General features: G+C 42.2%; 1 pseudogene across 1 annotated transcript; it reads right to left on the reverse strand.

Annotated features, from left to right (window-relative positions):
- Positions 1-13,529: 13,529 nt before the first annotated feature.
- LOC147444458 (11S globulin seed storage protein Ana o 2.0101-like) lies at positions 13,530-14,980 on the reverse strand (annotated as a pseudogene). Its single transcript, XR_015190146.1, has 4 exons — positions 14,714-14,980; positions 14,418-14,616; positions 13,837-14,260; positions 13,530-13,752 (listed from the first exon to the last, which is right to left on the reverse strand). The product of XR_015190146.1 is annotated as an 11S globulin seed storage protein Ana o 2.0101-like (transcript).
- Between the last annotated feature and the right edge of the window lie 4,700 nt (positions 14,981-19,680).

Consider the following 19,680-nt stretch of genomic DNA (forward strand, 5'->3'; position numbering starts at 1 on the left):
CTAGTATGCTCACGAGCATGATGGGTATGCTATTTAAGACAAGGGTTATGCTAGTTAGCTATAACTAGCAGTTGGGCTGGGTATACTAGTAAGCATATGGAGTATGCTAGTCGGCATAAGGAGTATGCTAGTTAGCATGCCTTGTGTTCTACCTAGCATATAAAGTTAGCTAGTCAGCACAAGATGTATGCTAATTAACATCATTTATGATAGTTAGCACCTGGTATGCTCAATAGCATGATGGGTGTCCTAATGCGTATACTAGTTAGCATAGTGAGTATGATAGCTAGCATATGGAGTATGCTAGTTAGCATATAGACTGTGCTAGTTAGCATATGGACTCTGCTAGTTAGCATATGGACTCTGCTAGTTAGCATGCCTTGGGTCCTAAATAGCATACAAAGCTAGTTGGTTAACACAATATGTATGCTAATTAACATACGTGGTATGCTAGTTAACATACCTAGTGTGCTAGTTAGAATATGGAGTATGCTAGTTAGAACTAGCAGCTGGGCTGGGTATGCTAGTTAGCATATGGAGTTTGCTAGCTAGCATGCCTTGTGTTCTACCTAGCATACAAAGCTAGCTAGTCAACACAAGATGTATGCTAATTAACATAATTTCTGCTAGTTAACACCTACTATGCTCAACAACATGATGGGTGTCCTAATGAGTATGCTAGTTAGCATATGGTTTGTGCTAGTTAGCATGCCTTATGCTCTACCTAGCATATAGAGTTACCTGGTAAACACAAGATACATGCTAGCTAACACTCTTTATGCTAGTTAACATACGTTGTTGCATGCACATTAGGATGTTGATTGTCACTATGATTTGTTTTCATGAAATTGTTGGATGTCCTAGTTAGCAATCTGAATGTTGATCATCATTTGGATGTTGCAGGTTGAGTTCTTTCATAGATTCAAGGAAAAACATCCAGATTGCAAGATTGGCATGAGAATGTTTGAGATGTTGAAGCCATTCTTTTGTAGGCGGCTGAAGGATAGATACACATGATGTTGCGAATACCATGTGAAAATGTCTTTTTTGAAGGACACACTGAACTACATGCGCTCTTGTACTTTTGGGCTGCATAAAGCAGGTTGTGATTGTATATGCAGTATTTGTGCCCCAAGTAAGAACATTAGCAAGGGTTGCTTGGCTTCACATCACACTTTCAAAGGTGTCACACATATGTGGGAGTTTGTTCTCTATCCAAAGCCCATCCAAAGCCCGCAGATGCAGTTTTCCATAGAAGGGAATGCCTGATGGGAGAGTGTTTGACATGTGGAGTGAATACGTTGGAATTATGTTGCTTGGAGACAACAAAGCCAGCTAATAGTATTAATGTGAAAGTATTTGCATATGTACAAGCTCAAGACAAGCATGGAAATAGTAACAAAAGAAAAGATCTTTTGCACAAAGAAAGGCAGTGCTGGGGGTTTCTTCAACTCTTGAAGACCAAGTTGGAGCTCTTTATCACTCATAACTATGTGGCTCGATGGCAAGGAAAACAATTCAAGGATTGCCTTCTTCGGTTTTCGGACGATGTCGTCGTGTCAGTTGTTGATTTTGCAGAGTATTACGCCTTCAAGGAACAAAATGAGATTCAGTCAACGCATTGGCACTCTAGTCAAGTAACCATTTTTGTACACATAACATACTACCACAAGGCAGGGGACGTAGTCAAAACCATCCACTTCTTCATATCAGATGACAAGGTGCACGACACGTTGTTCGTGCAACACTGCTTCATGCTACACCATGACTGGTTACAGCAAGAGGGTGTCACTCCTAAGCAACATTGGGTGTGGTCTGATGGTGTGGCCTCACAGTTCAAGGGAGCCAGGACTTTTTACTTCGTTGCAAGATATGGTGGACTCACAGAGATGGGGATGAGTTGGTTCTTCTTTGGATCAGGGCACGACAAGGGAGAGCATGATGGTGCAGGAGCAGTTGTGAAAATAACCTTGACCCATGAACAACTAAAACCTAATGGAGCTAATTTGCGGTGTGCAACTGATGTGGTTGCTTATTGCCAAGCCAACCTATCGCAAGAAGCACCTTCACACTATCCTTCAAAAGAAAGGGAATGTGCTTGTGTGTTCTGGGAGGTTAAAGAGGGGGAAATGAAGAGGGAGGTGAAGTGGAATTGTGCCACTGTGGCAAAAACTCGCTCTCTGCATGCTTTTCGTGGCCACAACCGTGGGGATCCAACTGCCTTGCAACAAGAGCCTTGGCATGCTTCTGTGATGCATGCATGCACAGAAGATGGAATCGCTGCGTCAATAAAGCTCACGTGCAGCCTTGGGATTATCATACTCTACTGCCATTACCTGATGAGGCAATGTCAGATTCGGAAGATGAAGCAGCCGCCTAGGATGACTTCACATACGAAGGTGATCATGATGTGTTGAGTAGTGCTCTATGTGCTGGCGACACATTTGCTGTAAATCCAGATGCTTCGACCAACGTCGAGGATGTGGATTTCTACCTGATCAAGTGTGTTGCAGCAAAGGAGAAGGTGGAGAAGGGGTACCTTGATGAGTGGGGCAATGCAATTGATAGAGGCTCATATGTTGTGCAAGGTCTGTATTACGAGCAACTGGATGCATACACCTTCAAGCTAGACCACAAGCAGCCCATTGTCCACGTACTTTCACATCTGGTACGATGTATCAAAATACCCATGGAGCACATCCCAAGGAGACGGCAGGTGTACACAATCAACCTAGAAAGCTATGAAGCAATCTATTATAGCATTCCCTTCAGCTTTTAAGTTGTAATCACTGTATCTTCAATATACTTCTTGCTCGGATATAATGCAGTTTTATCAAAAACTTGGGTATCTTCTGTCTCTTGTGTCTCTTGTGTGATTTGTGTATACATGGCTTTGGTGTCTATCATAGAGGGGTCTCATTTTAAGAGAGATCATTTGTACAACCTATCTCATTGTGTTCTAATTGTGTTGTGTGGGTATGCTAATTAGCATAAATGGTATGCTAATTAGCATATTGTTAATGCTAGTTAGCATACAAAATGTTCTAATTAGCATACCTTGTGTTGGTTTTCAAGGAGAAGAGATGGCAGCTTCTTGTATACTTTGTATGCTAATGCTAATTAGCATATTTTTTATGCTGATTAGCATAAACTTATATATGCTAGTTAGCATAAACAATATGCTAATTAGCATAACTTTGCTGGTTTTCAAGGAGAAGAGATGGAAACTTTTTGTATACTGTGTATGCTGATTAGTATACTATGTTGTGAGTGGAATTCGCATTCTGTGGGTATGCTAATTAGCATAGTTTACACCATTAACAGTATGCTAATTAGCATAGGTTCGTTGGTTTCAAGGAGAAAAGACAACAACTCTCTGTATACTGTGTATGCCAATAAGCATATCATGTATGCTAATTAGCATACTGTATGCTGGTTTCAAGAAGGGATGGCAAATTTCCATATACTGTGTATGCTAATTAGCATACTATGCTGTGAGTGGAAGTTAGCAAAAACAAAAATCCACAGTATGCTAATTGGAGGAATGCTAATTAGCATACCAAGCATGCTAATTAGCATATTTTTTATGCCAGTTGGCATAGACAGTATGCTGATTAGCATACCATTGCTGGTTTCAAGGAGAAAACATGGCAGTTTCTATATACTGTGTATGCTAATTAGCATACTATGGTATGTTGTGAGTGGAAGTTAGCACAAACAAAAATGCTCAGTATGCTAATTAGAATGTATTCTAATTAGCTGTTATGAGTATGCTAATTAGCATACTGTTTTGGCTGTGTTAGCATAAGCAGTCTGCTAACTAACATAAACATTATGCTAATTAGCATACCTTTGCTGATTTCCAACGAGAATGTATACAAATTCAATGTTTTCAAGACGCCAATAGTACACATAGTACTGTCTTCAAAACAAGAATAGTACAGGATCTGATCATTACTATCTAAAGTGAATGTCGGAATAGTTACAAACATTGGAAAGGCAATTTACAATTTCTCTCATAATGTTACAAAAATGTAGAGAGCCTCCTACTCTGGATAAGATCGTGGTTTAGCGCGCTTGTATACTCGCTTTTGCCCAGTGTCCGTTTGCTTCTTTGTTTGCTGAGCTTTTGGGTCTCGCTGGAATTCTTCTTTTTGCTGAGCTTTTGGTTCTTGCAACTCTCTTTCTTCTTCTTCTTATTGCTGTTGTTTCTCTAATTTTTCCCTTTGTAGCCTCTCTCTCTTATGTCTTTCAGCTTCTTTATCAGCCTCCATTTGTCTCCTATGCATGGCTTCATTACATTGGGCCTCGTTGCGACGGTGCATTTCTGATTCTAGCTTCTTGATCACTTGATGTGAAAAAAAAATCTAGGGCAGTATCAAACGCATTTTCAGCTGTATATGCTGCACGATCCTCTGATTGCAGCCATAGGAACAGCCAGCTGCTCAAAGTATCTATCAGGAAGCTTTTCCGCTGTTCTTTGGTCTAGTCCTCTATTTTAGGAGTAACAAGCCAACTTCCTTGAGGATTCTGGCACACTTTGTACATACTATCATCAATAATTAAAATGTTTTGGGGCCCAAAGTTGCAATACTTCCAAAACAATCTGAAATCCTTCAAGAATACAGGCTTATTATATATCTGACAAGGCTAGCCAGTACAATGACTCTGTGTAAAAACACCTCTCAGCTTATCCCGCTGCTCTTTAAATTTTGTTTCTAATATTGCATTCACTTTAGGTGCCATGTTGGTGCTCCATATATACACATGGAAAAAACGGAGGCACCAATCCAAAAATTTGTGGCTATCTTTGCGACAAAATACCAACCTCCTATCTTGCACATTGTACTTTATCATTTCCCCTGCATATTTAGGGGGAATGTCACCGTGCATTGGCTCTACAACTTGAACAAGTAGGCCATTTAAATCAAAAACCAAAGCGCGCCCCTCATCTGGCAATGGCTTTGGCACGCATATTGGGTCTGGCAGTGCATACCACTCAGCAAAAATAACTTCCCCCGAGGGATGAACATAAGTGAAGTACTCATTTATTTTTGTTAAGTGTTTAAGATATCTAGCCAGGCGCTTCTCAATGTCGGCTTTTTCTTTTTGTAGCTGTCTAGCCTTGGCAATACGCCGCTTTACGATGGTTTTGCATGCAATGGCATAATTCAAATCATGCAGGGCAACTAACTACAATTTCTCTTGCCCTGTGACACAGAAATGGTATCGAATAAAGACATCATACTGAACTGTTACACAATAAAATAATATTGAAAAGAGTTTTTCCATTACAAATATCTAGAGAGATACATGCCACATGGTGTGGAGCTTGCTAACACTACATAACTTGGACACAATAGGGAACATATTCAACATAATTTCTTGCAAGCACGTGAGTGAATGGCTTTCTTTTCACCTCTGTTGTGTTCGTTTATGTGATCCAGAGTGCTAGGAGGGGCAGCACATTTCTCGTCCCCAGGTTCTTCCAGAATCTATTCCACGACACCTTTTCTCTTTAATTTCACTTTGTTTACAAAACCCTGTAGGAGGCTATCATCACCGGCGTCTTGCATAGTCAGCCCACTGTCAGTACTGAAACCTTCCTCTTGAGCACTCCTACCTTCCTCCTGCACACTCCTAACTATTTCCTCTGAGACGTTTGTTTGATCATTTGTAGGGGACTTGTATTTGGGATGAGTAATCATGATAAAACCTTCATCATCATCATCTGTTTCTTTACCATTTGCAGAAGCCTCGTGCGATGTCGCATGCTATGGCATTACATCTGCCATGTCATGCTGTCTATCCAGCTCATCAGATTCATCATTACAGAGCTTCTCTTCTTTCCTTTGATTGACAGGTGTCTTGTCAGGTTCATATCCTGCATCATTGATACCCGTGTATTCCATTCACCCGTTAATTTTCATCGATACCATTATGATTGCTTGTATGCATAATGTGACAAGTAGCATTCCATGTATGGTAGGCATCTATATCCTGTAGACATTCATATTGTCTATGCTAACTATGCTAACTAGTATACAAAGTGTTCTAACCACCATGATTAATATGCTAACTAGCATACAAAATATGCTAACAAGGAAGTGTGAATATAGTGTGTATGCTAACTAGCAAAGAATGTATGCTAATTAGCATATATAAAATGTTAATAGGAAAAATTTTGTGTATGTTAATGGTATGCTTATGATTGATGGTATGCTTATGTTAATTAGCATAAACGGTATGCTAATTAGCATACAATGTATGCTAGCATAGACGGCATGCTAACTAGAGGATAAGTTATGCTAGTAAACATAACATCTCTTCTAATTAGCATACCATTTTTGTTGGTTAGCATATTATGCATGCTAACTAAAATACACATTACGATAACTAGCAAAGAGGTATGCTAACTATAATACAAATTATGCTAGCTAGCCCAAAATGTATGCTAACTAGCATAGAGGTATGCTAACAAGCATACACATTTTGCTAGCTAGCAAAGAAGGTATGCTAACTAGACTTTGAATGCTTGTTAGCATGCACCAAATGCTAGCTAGCATACTGAGTATGCTAATTATCATACCTTTTTTTATAGTTATCATAGTTGCATACTAGCCATCATACTAAATGTTCTAATTAGCATAAGAGGTATGCTAATTAGCATATATAATATGCTAATTAGCATACCTTGTTAGCTAGTTAGCACACATGGCTAACAAGGTATGCGAATTAGCATACTTTTTATGCTAATTAGAACATTGTGTTTAGCCATGTGTACTAACTAGCTAATAAGGTATGCTAATTAGCATACTTTTATGCTAATTAGAACATTGTGTATGATGACTAGCATGCAAGTATGATAACTATAAGAAAAGGTATGCTTATGCATGCTAATTATCATACCTTTTTCCTAATTAGCATACTTGCATGCTAGCCATCATACAGTCTTCAAATTAGCATAAAAAGTATGCTAATTAACATATTATATATGCTAATTAGCATACCTTGTATGTTAGTTAACACACTGTGTGTGCTAATTTGCATACCCTGTATGTTAGTTAGTGCACAAGGTATGCTAATTAGCATACTTTGTGTCTAACTGGAAAACTCTCCATGCTAGTTAGCATGCATAGTTTGTTAGCTAACATAGAAGGTATGCTTATTAGCATACACAGTATGCTAACTAGCATACAAAAAATGCCAACTAGTATTCACAATGCTGACTAACATACAGGGTATGCTAATTATCATACTTTGTGTCTAACTGGGAAACTCTCTATGCTAGTTAGCATGCATAGTTTGTTAACTAGCATAGAAGGTATGCTTATTAGCATACACAATATGCTAACTAGCATACAAAAAATTCCAACTAGTATTCACAATATGTTAGCTAGGATAACTATCTGTGCTAACTAGCATACACAGTATGCTTACCACCATGACAATGTATGCTAGCTATATCTCATTGTATGCTAACTAGCATAACTAGGTTTGACAACTACCATACACAATATGCTAGACATCATACCCACTAAGCTAACTAGCATACCTTCTATGCTAGCTAGCATAACTAGGTTTGACAACTACCATACACGATATGCTAGACACCATACCCACTAAGCTAACTAGCATACCTTCTATGCTAACTAGCATACACAGGGCTAGTGAAGGAATCAAGGCTGGATAACTGTTCCTTAACATTATCTTACCAAAACTCTGTGATTGGAGGTCCTTGCCCTGTGACCTTGCCACACCATTCAGCTGGTATCCTCTGCTGGCAGGTGGAAGCTCTACATTCGGTCCCTAGGGAGCATGCAGCAACAAATCAGATTAGGTGATAGGTATGCTCAGATGGCATTTTGACCATTGCACTGATTTCGTGTACTTCTAGTGGCAGACCACAGCTAGTACACACGTTGCTTGTTGTCCCATCGCGTACCCCTCCTATACACTCTGTAAAAGTGTCCATAGCTATCTTGCATAGGGTAGTGGGGATGAAGGAGCCTTGTATCATCCTACTTATCTGGATGAGCAACTGCAATTGACTATCACAGGCGTGCACTTTCGCTTCCTGCACCTCCACATTAATCTACAAACCAATCAAGAAACCCCAAACCATCCAGTGTCTCGATCTTTACCTTGAGCTCTATTTCTCTCCTTGCATCCACACTGTCAGTGAGGCCTAAACACCGCAATTCATTCTCAGCATCATGAAGCTTATGTCTCATAGCAAGTACTACAGGGCTGACCATATCATGGCTTGCTTTCAAAACCTTCGCAGCTTCAAGCTCCTGACCCGCATTCTTCAGCTGCTGTTTAGCATCCTACAGTCGACTTTTGAGATGGTCATTTGCACTCATGATGTGCTGCAAATCAGAGAGCCCAAAATATGACAGGCTTGCTGTCACTTTGTGAGAGCTTTTAATAGAGAGGGGTGTTGCCTTGGCAACAGAAACAATGTTCGGAACTACTTGGCCATCGCCATCGTCCTTTGTTTCCGCGGAGCCCTCCTCTGTTTTTGGACTTAAGGGGTGGGTATTACGCACCCTCCACTTTTCAACATGGGCATTGTAGTATCCTTTTTCTCGAAGGTCCTGCAAATGCTGGACAACAAACTCAGCCCAATTGAACTGCATGATTGAGCCACTTGCAATTGCCACTGGACTGAATTGTTTTACAAAACCCTTCGCAAAAGCCGAATCAATTTCCATGTTAGTGGGGGGCTTCTAGTACACCCTGTAGTACAGCTAAAGTACTTGGTCGTACATGTCTCCACAAATGCTACTGCAATTGAAGCGATATTTTTTGCGATCCTTCGCCTCTTTGAATACACTAAACCACTCCAAATCTGTAATCTGCTCCCACTTCACCAATTTGGGGTCGTCATCGTCCATGGAGAGACCATGGACAACATTAAACTCTTCTGTTGTTACACAAAACTTTTCCTACAGTGGGATGTTCAGCTTGGGAGCTTTCCATTGGCCTGCACACCACACAGGATTATAAGATTAAAACCTTACAAAACCCCTCTAGAATAGGGCTGCCAAGAAATTTATACACAGGCAATTGCGCGGGCTCTCCTTAGATGCAATCATCTAAGAATGCACCTTGAATGACTAAGGCAATGCACAAGCACCTGATCAGTGTGAGAGAATCCACAATTAGATTGCAGCCAGGGGCTATTGCAAAAACAAGCATATAAGCTGAATGCATAGTCATCTGTGTTGATTGCAGCATATGCTTAGCAACTCAATTTTCTCATGGGTGAGAGGATTCACTAGCAGATTAGTAGTCGGGGCATGCTGGAGAAATGTGTCATGCTTTGCTTGATTTACAACTTCCAAATGTGGCCCCCTCATTCAAGAGCGAGAGAGAGAGAGAGAGAGAGAGTACCTGAGTCCAGCTTCCCCTTCCCTGCATGCATATACTTTGACATTGGGGATCCTTGGGAATTAGAAGCATTCAATCTTTTGCAGGGCAACAGAACCTTTGCCCCTCGACTTCCTTCTCGATGGAGTACTGTAGATTGTTGTCGGAGGTGGCTGGCTCCAGTGGTGAGCTATCCACCACTTCGGACTGCAAACTTGCTTTCAGCTCGCAATCGCTTTCCTCCCTCTCTCTGACCTGTGCCCCTTGCGATGTGATTCCCTCCATGCTTCATGACTACACCACTACCTCAACGTAACGACTGAGCTTAACTGTTAGAGATTTTAAAAATATTACGATTCATTTTTTCAAAGTCCAAGTATTACACTTTGTATAGTTCATGATGGTGACCCACACACTTGAAAAAACATGACTGTCCTATCTATGTGTTATGCTTACAATATGTGCTTGTTAGCATATGTTAACTAGCACAAAAAGCGCGACACGTTAACATGCTTTCACCCAAAACTAAGTTCACAACTTTGTCTAAGCTACATTCTAATATAGCGATGGGCTATTGGTTTCAAGGTCCACCACGTGTTCAACCTTGCTTCCATTGTAAGAAGCAAGGGCTAATTTTACATTGGTGGGAAGGTGTTGTGCTTTCAAGATCCACCACTTGTCCAACCTTGCTCCCATTTGAAAAGCAAGGGCTGGACATTAAGAAGCAAGGTCCTCTAGTTTTCTACCTTGGATATTGACATTAAAACTAGGTCCACCACTTGTCCAAGCTACACTCTAATATAGCAAAAGGGCATTGGTTTTAAGCTCCACCATTTATCCAACCTTGCTTCCATTGAAAGAAGGAAGGATGTCTACTTGAACATTGGTAAGCAAGGTCCTACAATAACTCACCTCGGTAATTTGCCAATAAAAAAATGGCTCACCACTTGTGCAAGCTACACTCAGATATAGCAAGGGTGTCCAGTTTCAAGAACCACCATGTGGTCCATCACTTTTCCAATCTCACTTTCACCAAAAGAAGTAAGGGTTACTCAAGCATTGGGAAACAAGGTCCTATAGTAGTTTACCTTGGGAATTGGGCACTCAATAATAGGTCCATTACTTGTCCAAGGTACACTGTAATATAGTGGGAGGTTGTGGTAGATAGACCACTTGTCCAACCTTGCTTCCATCAAAAGAAGAAAGGGTTACTTGGACATTGGCAAGCAAGGTCCTACAATAGGTCACCTTCAACACATAGCATTAAAATTAGGTCCACCACTTGTCCAAGCTATGAAGAAAGAGGGTTTTGGTTTCAAGAACAACTAGTTGGGCCACCACTTGTTCAACATTGATTCCATTGCTAGCTTTTCATCTATTGGTGTATCAAGGGTGGCTTTATAAGCAAGGCCAATCACGTGTCCAAGCTAGACTTGATTGGGCTCATCGCTTTGAGACTAAATGGAGTTATAATTCTTATAACCCTCATGTATTTAATAGAATAAAAAGTAGCATCACTTTGCTAAAGTGGCCCATTAAGCAGACAACAATGTTGAATGGGAGCCCATTACAACGCTTCGTTACTATTGCTAGTATGCATGCTAAATGTGAGGATGTATCCAACAATAATAATGTTGAAAAAAATCTTGATGGGAGTAACATTGTCCCTTTGTCAAGGAAGAGACAATACACTTTTATCAACAGGACTCAAAAAGCAAAAGTAGCACCAACTTCTTCCATTTATCTATCAACCAAGTCAATTCAAAGGGTTTCATGAATTGATTGTTGTGGACACAAATGTTGTCAATTTGCAGATCGTGATATGGTGAAAAAGTTACGCAAAGAATTTTGGGGACAGTTTCAAAAAGCACACACTAACTTTGTTTATGATGTTCTTTTTATTTGCTATCAGAAAGATGAGAAGATGCAATATCAATTCATGCTCAATGGATCTATTGTTTGTTGTAGAGCAGGGTATGAGCTACATGGAATACCAAAGACATCATTTTATCGCTACAAAGAAAAATTTGAAAATGGTGTGCGTCAATATATGCATAAGAACATATGTACATTGAGAAGGACTTCAACATACTAGTTTATCGAGAGCATTGCTAAACGAGTTTGTGGATAATAAATCTAAGAAGATGCCACATAGAAGAACACTTCTAGATGGCTCAAGAGAAACACATGGATCAAAAGAAGATTGCCAATCCTCGATTACATATTGTCCCTAAGGGTGTGGATTCACTATACAATTTGTAGGTGGCATTGATAGGTATGAAAACTCATGGACATGGAGAAGGTCATTACAAACACTGTCTTACTTATTTACATAACCTAGAGAGGATAGATAAGCATACCCTTGGTGATCTAGTAGCAAATGGACTTCCAAGGAGCAATGTTTCGCTTCTACGTGCTTTGAACTCAAGGGATGCTTTGGACTACCGCAACTTGTGTGATGGAAAAGAGTCCATTGTGTAGCCATCAGAAACTGCAGAAGAGGAATCAAGGTGAACATTTCAAACGCCACCGGAGAACTTGCTACTATAGCTAGATAATTGTGCAGAGGAAAAAAAAAACGATATGTATTCGCCTATTTGTAAATGCTTGTTGCAAGAGGGGTTTTCAAAACCATCGAGCTAGGATTTCTGATGGTCGGGCATACACATGAGGACATAGAGACCCATGCTCAGTAGGTTTTCAAAGGAGGAGTAACCCAAACATATACTTTGGGGCATTTGATGGATACATTATGAAATAGATCATCTTCATCTCCAACTCCATTTCTGCTTACAAAGGTCCTTGATTTCAAGCAATATTGTGATGGTCATCTTTGTGATGGACAAGACAATACTCGTTGGCCAATCCAAGCCACTTCAATTTAAATTTTTTGTACGAGATGAGACACCAGTGACGAATATAAAGCACATGTAGGTGTATTCATCTTTGGAAATCAGATATTGAAGGCAAACCAATGTTACCACATGGAAATCCACCTTTGGTACCAATGACGGAATATGTCAAGGCTCATATAAAGGAGTGATTTTAGGACGGAGTTATTTAAGGTCTTGGAAAAATTCAAAGAATGGTGCCCACGATATTATAGACCTGTGATAGATTATTGGAGTAAGATAATTGATGAGATTTGAGGGGGAGTGATGAAAATTTTTGACCAAAAACTCACGAAGCTCGTCTCCGACAAAGGACTATATATAAATGAATTTATAACAAGTAGAAAGATTCCTCAACCTGAAGAGTTGAATGATCATTTTTGTGGTCCTCAATAAGATATACCAAGGGAAGAATTTGACCCTATGAAGCTTGTCTCCTACAAAGGACTATAATGAATTTATAACAAGTAGAAAGATTCCTCAACCTGCAGAGTTGAATGATCATTTTTGTGGTCCTTAGATATACCAAGGGAAGAATTCACCAAACTATAGAAAAATTTTGATTCAATATTGGGTACCTTGCACGAGAGAGTGGGATGATAAAGCTCAAGCTTACACTAATTGTTGGAAAGTTTTTTGGACCCATGTAAGTATAGGAAATTGTAGATGCTATTGTTTGGTCCTGAAGACCAAAGAAAGGTGGTCCATTTTCTAAACTTAAGATCCCAGAAGAAAGGCATGCTCTAAAAGCCAAAGCAGACCTCGATCGTGCACTCGTGCACATCAAACACGCTAACTTTGATCCAATAGTTTTTGTGAACATGTCAGGTGTGTAATGGCTCCTGGTGTAATGGCTCCTACTCGAAGCCTTGGAGGTGAGAAGAGAGAGAGAGTTTAAAACAAAACCATAACCCTATGTATGTAAGTATGCCAAGCGCCCTAACTCCCAAACTCGGGCTTTGCTGCACGAGCTCATGTGCAAGCAAATTAATAGTAGGCCGGAAGGCAAAAACAAGCTCCTGTTGAAACTGTTATTTATCTACACATGACACCCCACTGCTTTTGGCTACATTCTTCACAGCACCTCAAGAGAAGCCACAGCCCAAGCTGGCAGCTCGCGTTGATGCTTCCTTCTCTCTTCCTCCTCTCGCCTCTCCCTGCTGCGCTCTTCTTCACGCCTGCACCTTTCCTCTTCCTGCTCCCGCCGTCTCCTCTGCTCTTCCTCTTCACGTCATTTCTGCTGCTCTTCGCTCTCCTTTTTGCCTATGCCTCCGACGTATCGCTCGTTGCCCCGGCGACCCCGGCCACCTCTTTTGGAGGGAGGGATGAAGAGGTGCCACCTCTTTTGGAGGGAGGGAAGAAGACCTCTTCATCCCAGCCAAGTTCTCTTAGCTGCTCTTCATCCACATTGAAGGCAGCGGCAGTGACTTGCTTGGGCATACCACGGTAGACCGAGTTCTTGCCTGCCAGGAAGGTGGTGAAAGGGCTGCAAAAAACATTCGCCAGAAATCAACAAGAAATTAGTGGTTGTCCTAATTTGTAATTAATCGCACAAGAATAAAAAAACAACTGTTTGTAGCTAACATGAAGGGCAGTCTTAATTACCTTTTCCAAGGACACCTTCACCGCACTAAATCCAATCTGATGCAAAGCGGGCAGCTTATGGCAATTGACTATTGAGAGCACCGCCATTTTTTACGTAGAAGTCCGGAAACTCATCCCTCATGCTGTACTTGAGCTCCTCAAAGTAGAAAGGGCCTGAAGTTGTAGTTTCTCTCTTCCTCCTCTCCTTCCTCTCTCCAGCTACGCCGCTCAGGTATCTGTGGGAAGTGGATCTTTTGCTTCGCTTTCACAATGCCTGCTTCGTTTTGGCTCTCAAGGAGAGACTGGATTGTTTGCTTGTCGACACCCCATGAGGTGGCGAGAGTGTCTTTGCTGAATCCATGAAGCACAGATCCAAACCTGGCCTGCTTGCTACCAGCAAGTCCAAATTGCTGCATACAAAAGTCCATTCTTATCAATTGATCACTTTTACCAGCAATAACATTGATTCCACTTTTACCAGCAGTAAATAACTAATTCATTCACAATATGCAGAACTCATATGGCACTGGCTAATGCCTAAGAGCATGCATGGGGTTTGCTAATTACATGAAAGCGCCCAGGGTTTGCTCCGTAGCTGGTATCTCCAGCGCATAGAACACGGTGACGCTCATTGCCGTCATTATACCACCAGTAAACGGTGCCCTTGGGGGCAGGGCAATCACATCTCCCCGCTGCACTTTCCGAATATAAGTTCTCCGATACTCGCTCTCATCACCGGGGATGACGGCGCCCATTTTACCACACCCTGCACCGCAAATTACGATTACCATTCAGCAAGTCGAACTAGGCAAGAGACACCATTATCACAAACTACAAAGGTAATATGAAAATGCAAAATGCACCTTGCAAAACATAGGCAATCTTGTCGGCATCCGTATACTGTGGCACCAGCAACCCATTCTCTTCCAGCTGGAGCTCCGCTATGCCCACATGTGCGTTGCAAATGGCATCGATCTCTTCACTCCAAACACGAAGCCATCCCCCCTCTGACTGAATCTGCTGGCGAGGCCGTCCGAGCTCGATTTGAGCACCTGGCGAGAGGCAAAGGAGGTGGTCAAGAGACCAAGGATCAGAAGAAGACTAAGCATCAGCTGCCCTACGCGCGCCATAGCTACAACTCTAGTGGGCTAGCTATGACGTACCATACACGAAGAAGCGGGAGTGCAGTGGTCGCCCTTTATATTAGCGCGCAGCTGGAAGATGAGTTTGGAAAGAGCATGCTCGCCGAAGCCCCTCTCCATTTGGAAACGTCCGTTCTTCATGACATGCACCTCTCTTTCTCACGAACGCTTAATTACAGGCATGCTTCTTAATACATACCACAACAACAAAAAATAAAATAACTACATTGCTTCGTTAGCTGCGTTCCCATCGAATGCAGATTGAGCAAAATATTTGACATACAAGTAGACGAAAGCACCGCCTATTAGTACGATATTTCTTCACCAACAATTCCTTATCAACAAGCTCAATGTGAGAAACCCTCACTTTGCATTTGTCGAAAGCAACCCAGAGCACTCCAAGAGACCTCACTTCGCATCTGGTGAAAGTAGACCCTATCTTTTTTTCCATGTCCATATCAGAGCGAATTTTTAAGCCCATATCACCATCTTGCATAGAGCCACATGCCTTCAAGATGCATGCATAGGTGATTGCATATGGACAAAGGCCCTCACTTTGCATCCACTGAGAATAGGCGAGAGTTCCCTGGTCCTATTGTTTGTGTCTTGCAATCAGTTAACACCATTCCAAATAGTAAGCTCCTCAAGAACCTGCAAAAAACAACCCAGAGCTCCCAGTGCGGTCTTTTGTCGAGCATATCGTGCAATCATAGCATTCCAAGATACAACATCCTGCACCACATTTGGCATATATATCGACCAAGGCATTGCCAAGCACGGCAATTTTTTGCAGAAGCCCCTATTAAAGACAATTTTCAAGCCCATATCAGCATCTTGCGTACAACAAGATACACATGTATGTGATTGCATATGGAGAGAGGCCCCCGCTTTGTATCCCTTGAAAACAACCAAGAGCTTTCTGGCCAAGCTCTTGTTGTACGTATCCCACAATCAGTTAACGTCGTTCCGAATAGTAAGCTCCTCAATCACTTCAAAAAACAGCACAGAGCACCCGTTGCGGCTGTTGTTGGGCATATTCTGCAATCATAGCATTCCAAAAGACAACATCCCGCACCACATTTGGCATAGATATTGACCAAGGCATTGCCAAGCACATCAATTTTTTGCAACAGCCCCTATTAAAGAGAATTTTCAAGCCAATATTGGCATCTTGCATACAACCACATGCCTTCAAGATGCACGCGTATGTCATTGCATCTGGAGAGAGGCCCCCGCTTTGCATCCACTGAAAACAATTGAGAGCTTTTTGGCCCTATTCTTGCTGTGCATATCCTGCAAGCAATGCACTCCAGGAGATGGCATTTGGGACGGGAAGCTCCTCATGCACGTTTTGTGCTTTCTGAAGTGCACCACATTTAGCATATGTATTGACCAAAGCATTGCCAAGCATGGCAATTTCTTGCAACAGCCCTTGGCCAACAATATGATAGTGAATTTTTAAGCCCACATCAACATCTTGCGTACATGCCTCAGTAGGTGATTGCATCTATGGCTACGAAGGTGACTGCATGTGCTGACCCGCATGCCTTCAAGATGCCTACATAGGTGGTTGCATCTATGGCTGCGTACTTGATTGCATTCTGCCGACTCACATGCCTTCTAGATTCCTGTGATTGCATCTGGAGAGAGACCCTGCCTACTATTGCATATGTTGTCCCGCATGCCTTCGAGATGCCTGCACACGCATAGGTGATTGCATTTGGAGAGGCCCTACCTACCATTGAGATAGGAAGCTTCTCAGGCACGTTTTGTGCTTTTTGAAGTGCACCACATTTAGCATAAGTATCTACCAAGGCATTTCCAAGCACGAGAACTTTTTGCAACAGCCCCTGACTAACAATATCTTAGCAATTTTTTAAGCCCGTATCAACATCTTGCATGGAGCCACATGGTTTGAAGATGTACGTGTATGTGATTGTATCTGAACAGAGGCCCTCGCTTTGCATCCGTTAAAAACAGTCGAGATCTTTTTGTCCCTGCTCTTGTTGTGCGTATCCCACAATCAATGCACTCCAAGAAACGCCATTCAGGACAAGAAGCTCCTCAGGCACATTTTGTGCTTTATGAAGTGCACCACATTTAGCATACGTATTGACCAAGCACGACAATGTCTTGCAAGCAACAACCCTTGACTAACAATATGAGAGTGAATTTGTAAGCCCATATCAACAGCCCACAGCTTTCGACGCGGCCCATGTCGAGTATATCTTGCAGTCATAACATTCGAAGAGACAAAATTCCACACCACATTTGGCATACATATCGACCAAATCATTGCCAAACATGGGCAATTTTTTGCAACAGCCACTATTAAAGAGAATTTTCAAGCCCATATCGGCATCTTGCGTACAGCCACATGCCTTCAAGATGCACGCTTGTGTGATTGCATCTGGAGAGAGGCCCCCACTTTGCATCTGCTGAAAACAGCCAAGGTCTTCCTGGCCCTACTCCTGTTGTGCATATCTCGCAATCAATGCACTCCAAGAGATGGCATTCGGGAGAGAGGCCCTGCCTGTGATTGCATCTGCTAATCGGCATGCGTTTGAGATGCCTGCGTAGGCGTAGGTGATTGCATATGGAGAGACCCTGCTTGCCATCGAGACAAGAAGCTCCTCAGGCACGTTTTGTGAGGCCCTCACTTTGCATCTGCTGTAAACAGCCAAGAGTTTTTTGTCCCTGATCCTATTGTGTGTATCCCACAATCAATGCACTCCAAGAGACGACATTTGGGACAAGAAGCTCCTCAAGCACGTTTTGTGCTTTCTCAAGTGCACCACATTTAGCATACGTATCGACCAAGGCCTGCTCTTTGTATCCGGTGAGAAAAACCGATTGCTTTTTGGCCCTACTCTTGTTGTGGTATCTTGCAATCAATGGACTCCAAGAGACGGCATTCGGGACAGGAAGCTCCTTAGGCACATTTTGTGCTTTCTGAAGTGCACCACATTTAGCATACATATCGACCAAGGCATGGCCAAGCACAAAAGTTTCTTACAACAGCCCTTGGCTAACAATATCAAAGTGAATTTTTAAGCCCATATCAACATCTTGCGTAGAGCAGCATGCCTTCATGATTCCTACGTAGGTGATTGCATCTATGGCTCCGTAGGTGATTGCATTTGCTGACCCACATGCCTTCAAGATGGTTGCGTAGGTGATTGCATCTACTAACCCGCATGCCTTCTAGATGCATGCGCAAGCATAGTTGATTGCATCTGGAGAGAGACCCTACTTGCGATTGTATCTCCTGACCCACATGCCTTCGAGATGCCTGCGTAGGTGTAGGTGATTGCATCTAGAGAGACCGTACCTGCCATCGAGACAAAAAGCTCCTCATGCATGTTTTGTGCTTTCTGAAGTGCACCACATTTAGCATATGTATCGACCAAGGCATTGCCAAGCACGAGAATTTTTAGCAACAACCCTTGAATAACAATATCATAGCAAATTTTTAAGCCCATATCAACATCTTGCGTAGAGCCACATGCCTTCAAGATGCACACGTAGGACAGAGGCCCTCACTTTGCATCCGCTAAAAACAGCCGAGAGCTTTGTGTCCCTGCTCTTGTTGTGAGTATCCGCAATCAATGCACTCCAAGAGACGGAATTCGGGGCAAGAAGCTCCTCAGGCACATTATGTGCTTTCTGAAGTGCGCCACATTCAGCATACGTGTCGACCAAGGCATTGTCAAGCACGGAAATTTCTTCAAACAGCCCTCGACTAACAATATGAGAGCAAAATTTTAAGCCCATATCAACACCCCAAAGCTCTCGGTGCGGCCCATGTCGGGCATATCCTGCAGTCATAGCGTTCCAAGAGACAACATCCAGCACCACATTTGGCATACATATTGACCAAGGCATTTCCAAGCACAGATTTTTTTTTCAACAACCCCTATTAAGGTGAATATTCAAACCCATATCGACATCTTGCGTACAACTACATGCCTTGCAGATGCACATGTGTGTAATTAGAGAGGCCCCCGCTTGGCATCCGTTGAAAACAGCCGAGAGCTTTCAAGCCCGCTCCTGTTGTGCGTATCTTGCAATCAATGCACTCCAATAGATGAAATTCGGGAGAGGAATCTCCTCAGGCACGTTTTGTGCTTTTGAAGCGCACCACACTTAGAATACGTATCGACCAAGGCATTATCGCGCACGACAATTTCTTGGTAGCCCTTGACTAACAATATCAGAGTGCATTTTTAAGCCCATATCAACATCCTCTGCATGCCATTAGGATGCCTATGTAGGGGATTGCATTTGCTGACCCGCATGCCAAGAGATTTCTGGCCCTGCTCTTGTTGTCCGTATCTCCCAATCAATGCACTCCAAGAGACCACATTCGGGTGCATAGAGTTGCATGCCTCTAGGATGCCTGCGTAGGTGATTGCATCTGCTGACCTGCATGCCTTCAAAATTGTCTATGTAGGTGATTGTGCCCTCACTTTGAATCTGCTGAAAATAGCGGAGAGAAGGCCTTGCTTTGCATACTTATCGACCAAGAGAGTGCCAAGCACAACACCTCTTTTCAAGCATGACACCTCTGTTGAAGAGCCTCTGACTAACGATATAGTTGTGATTCTTGTGCCCATATCACATCTTACGTAGAACCACAATCTTCAAGATGCATGAAAATGTGATTCCATCTAAAGAGAGGCCCTCGA

Source organism: Adiantum capillus-veneris, chromosome 13 (assembly GCF_014529385.1).
Source record: "Adiantum capillus-veneris isolate H3 chromosome 13, ASM1452938v2, whole genome shotgun sequence".
Taxonomy (NCBI): domain Eukaryota; kingdom Viridiplantae; phylum Streptophyta; class Polypodiopsida; order Polypodiales; family Pteridaceae; genus Adiantum; species Adiantum capillus-veneris.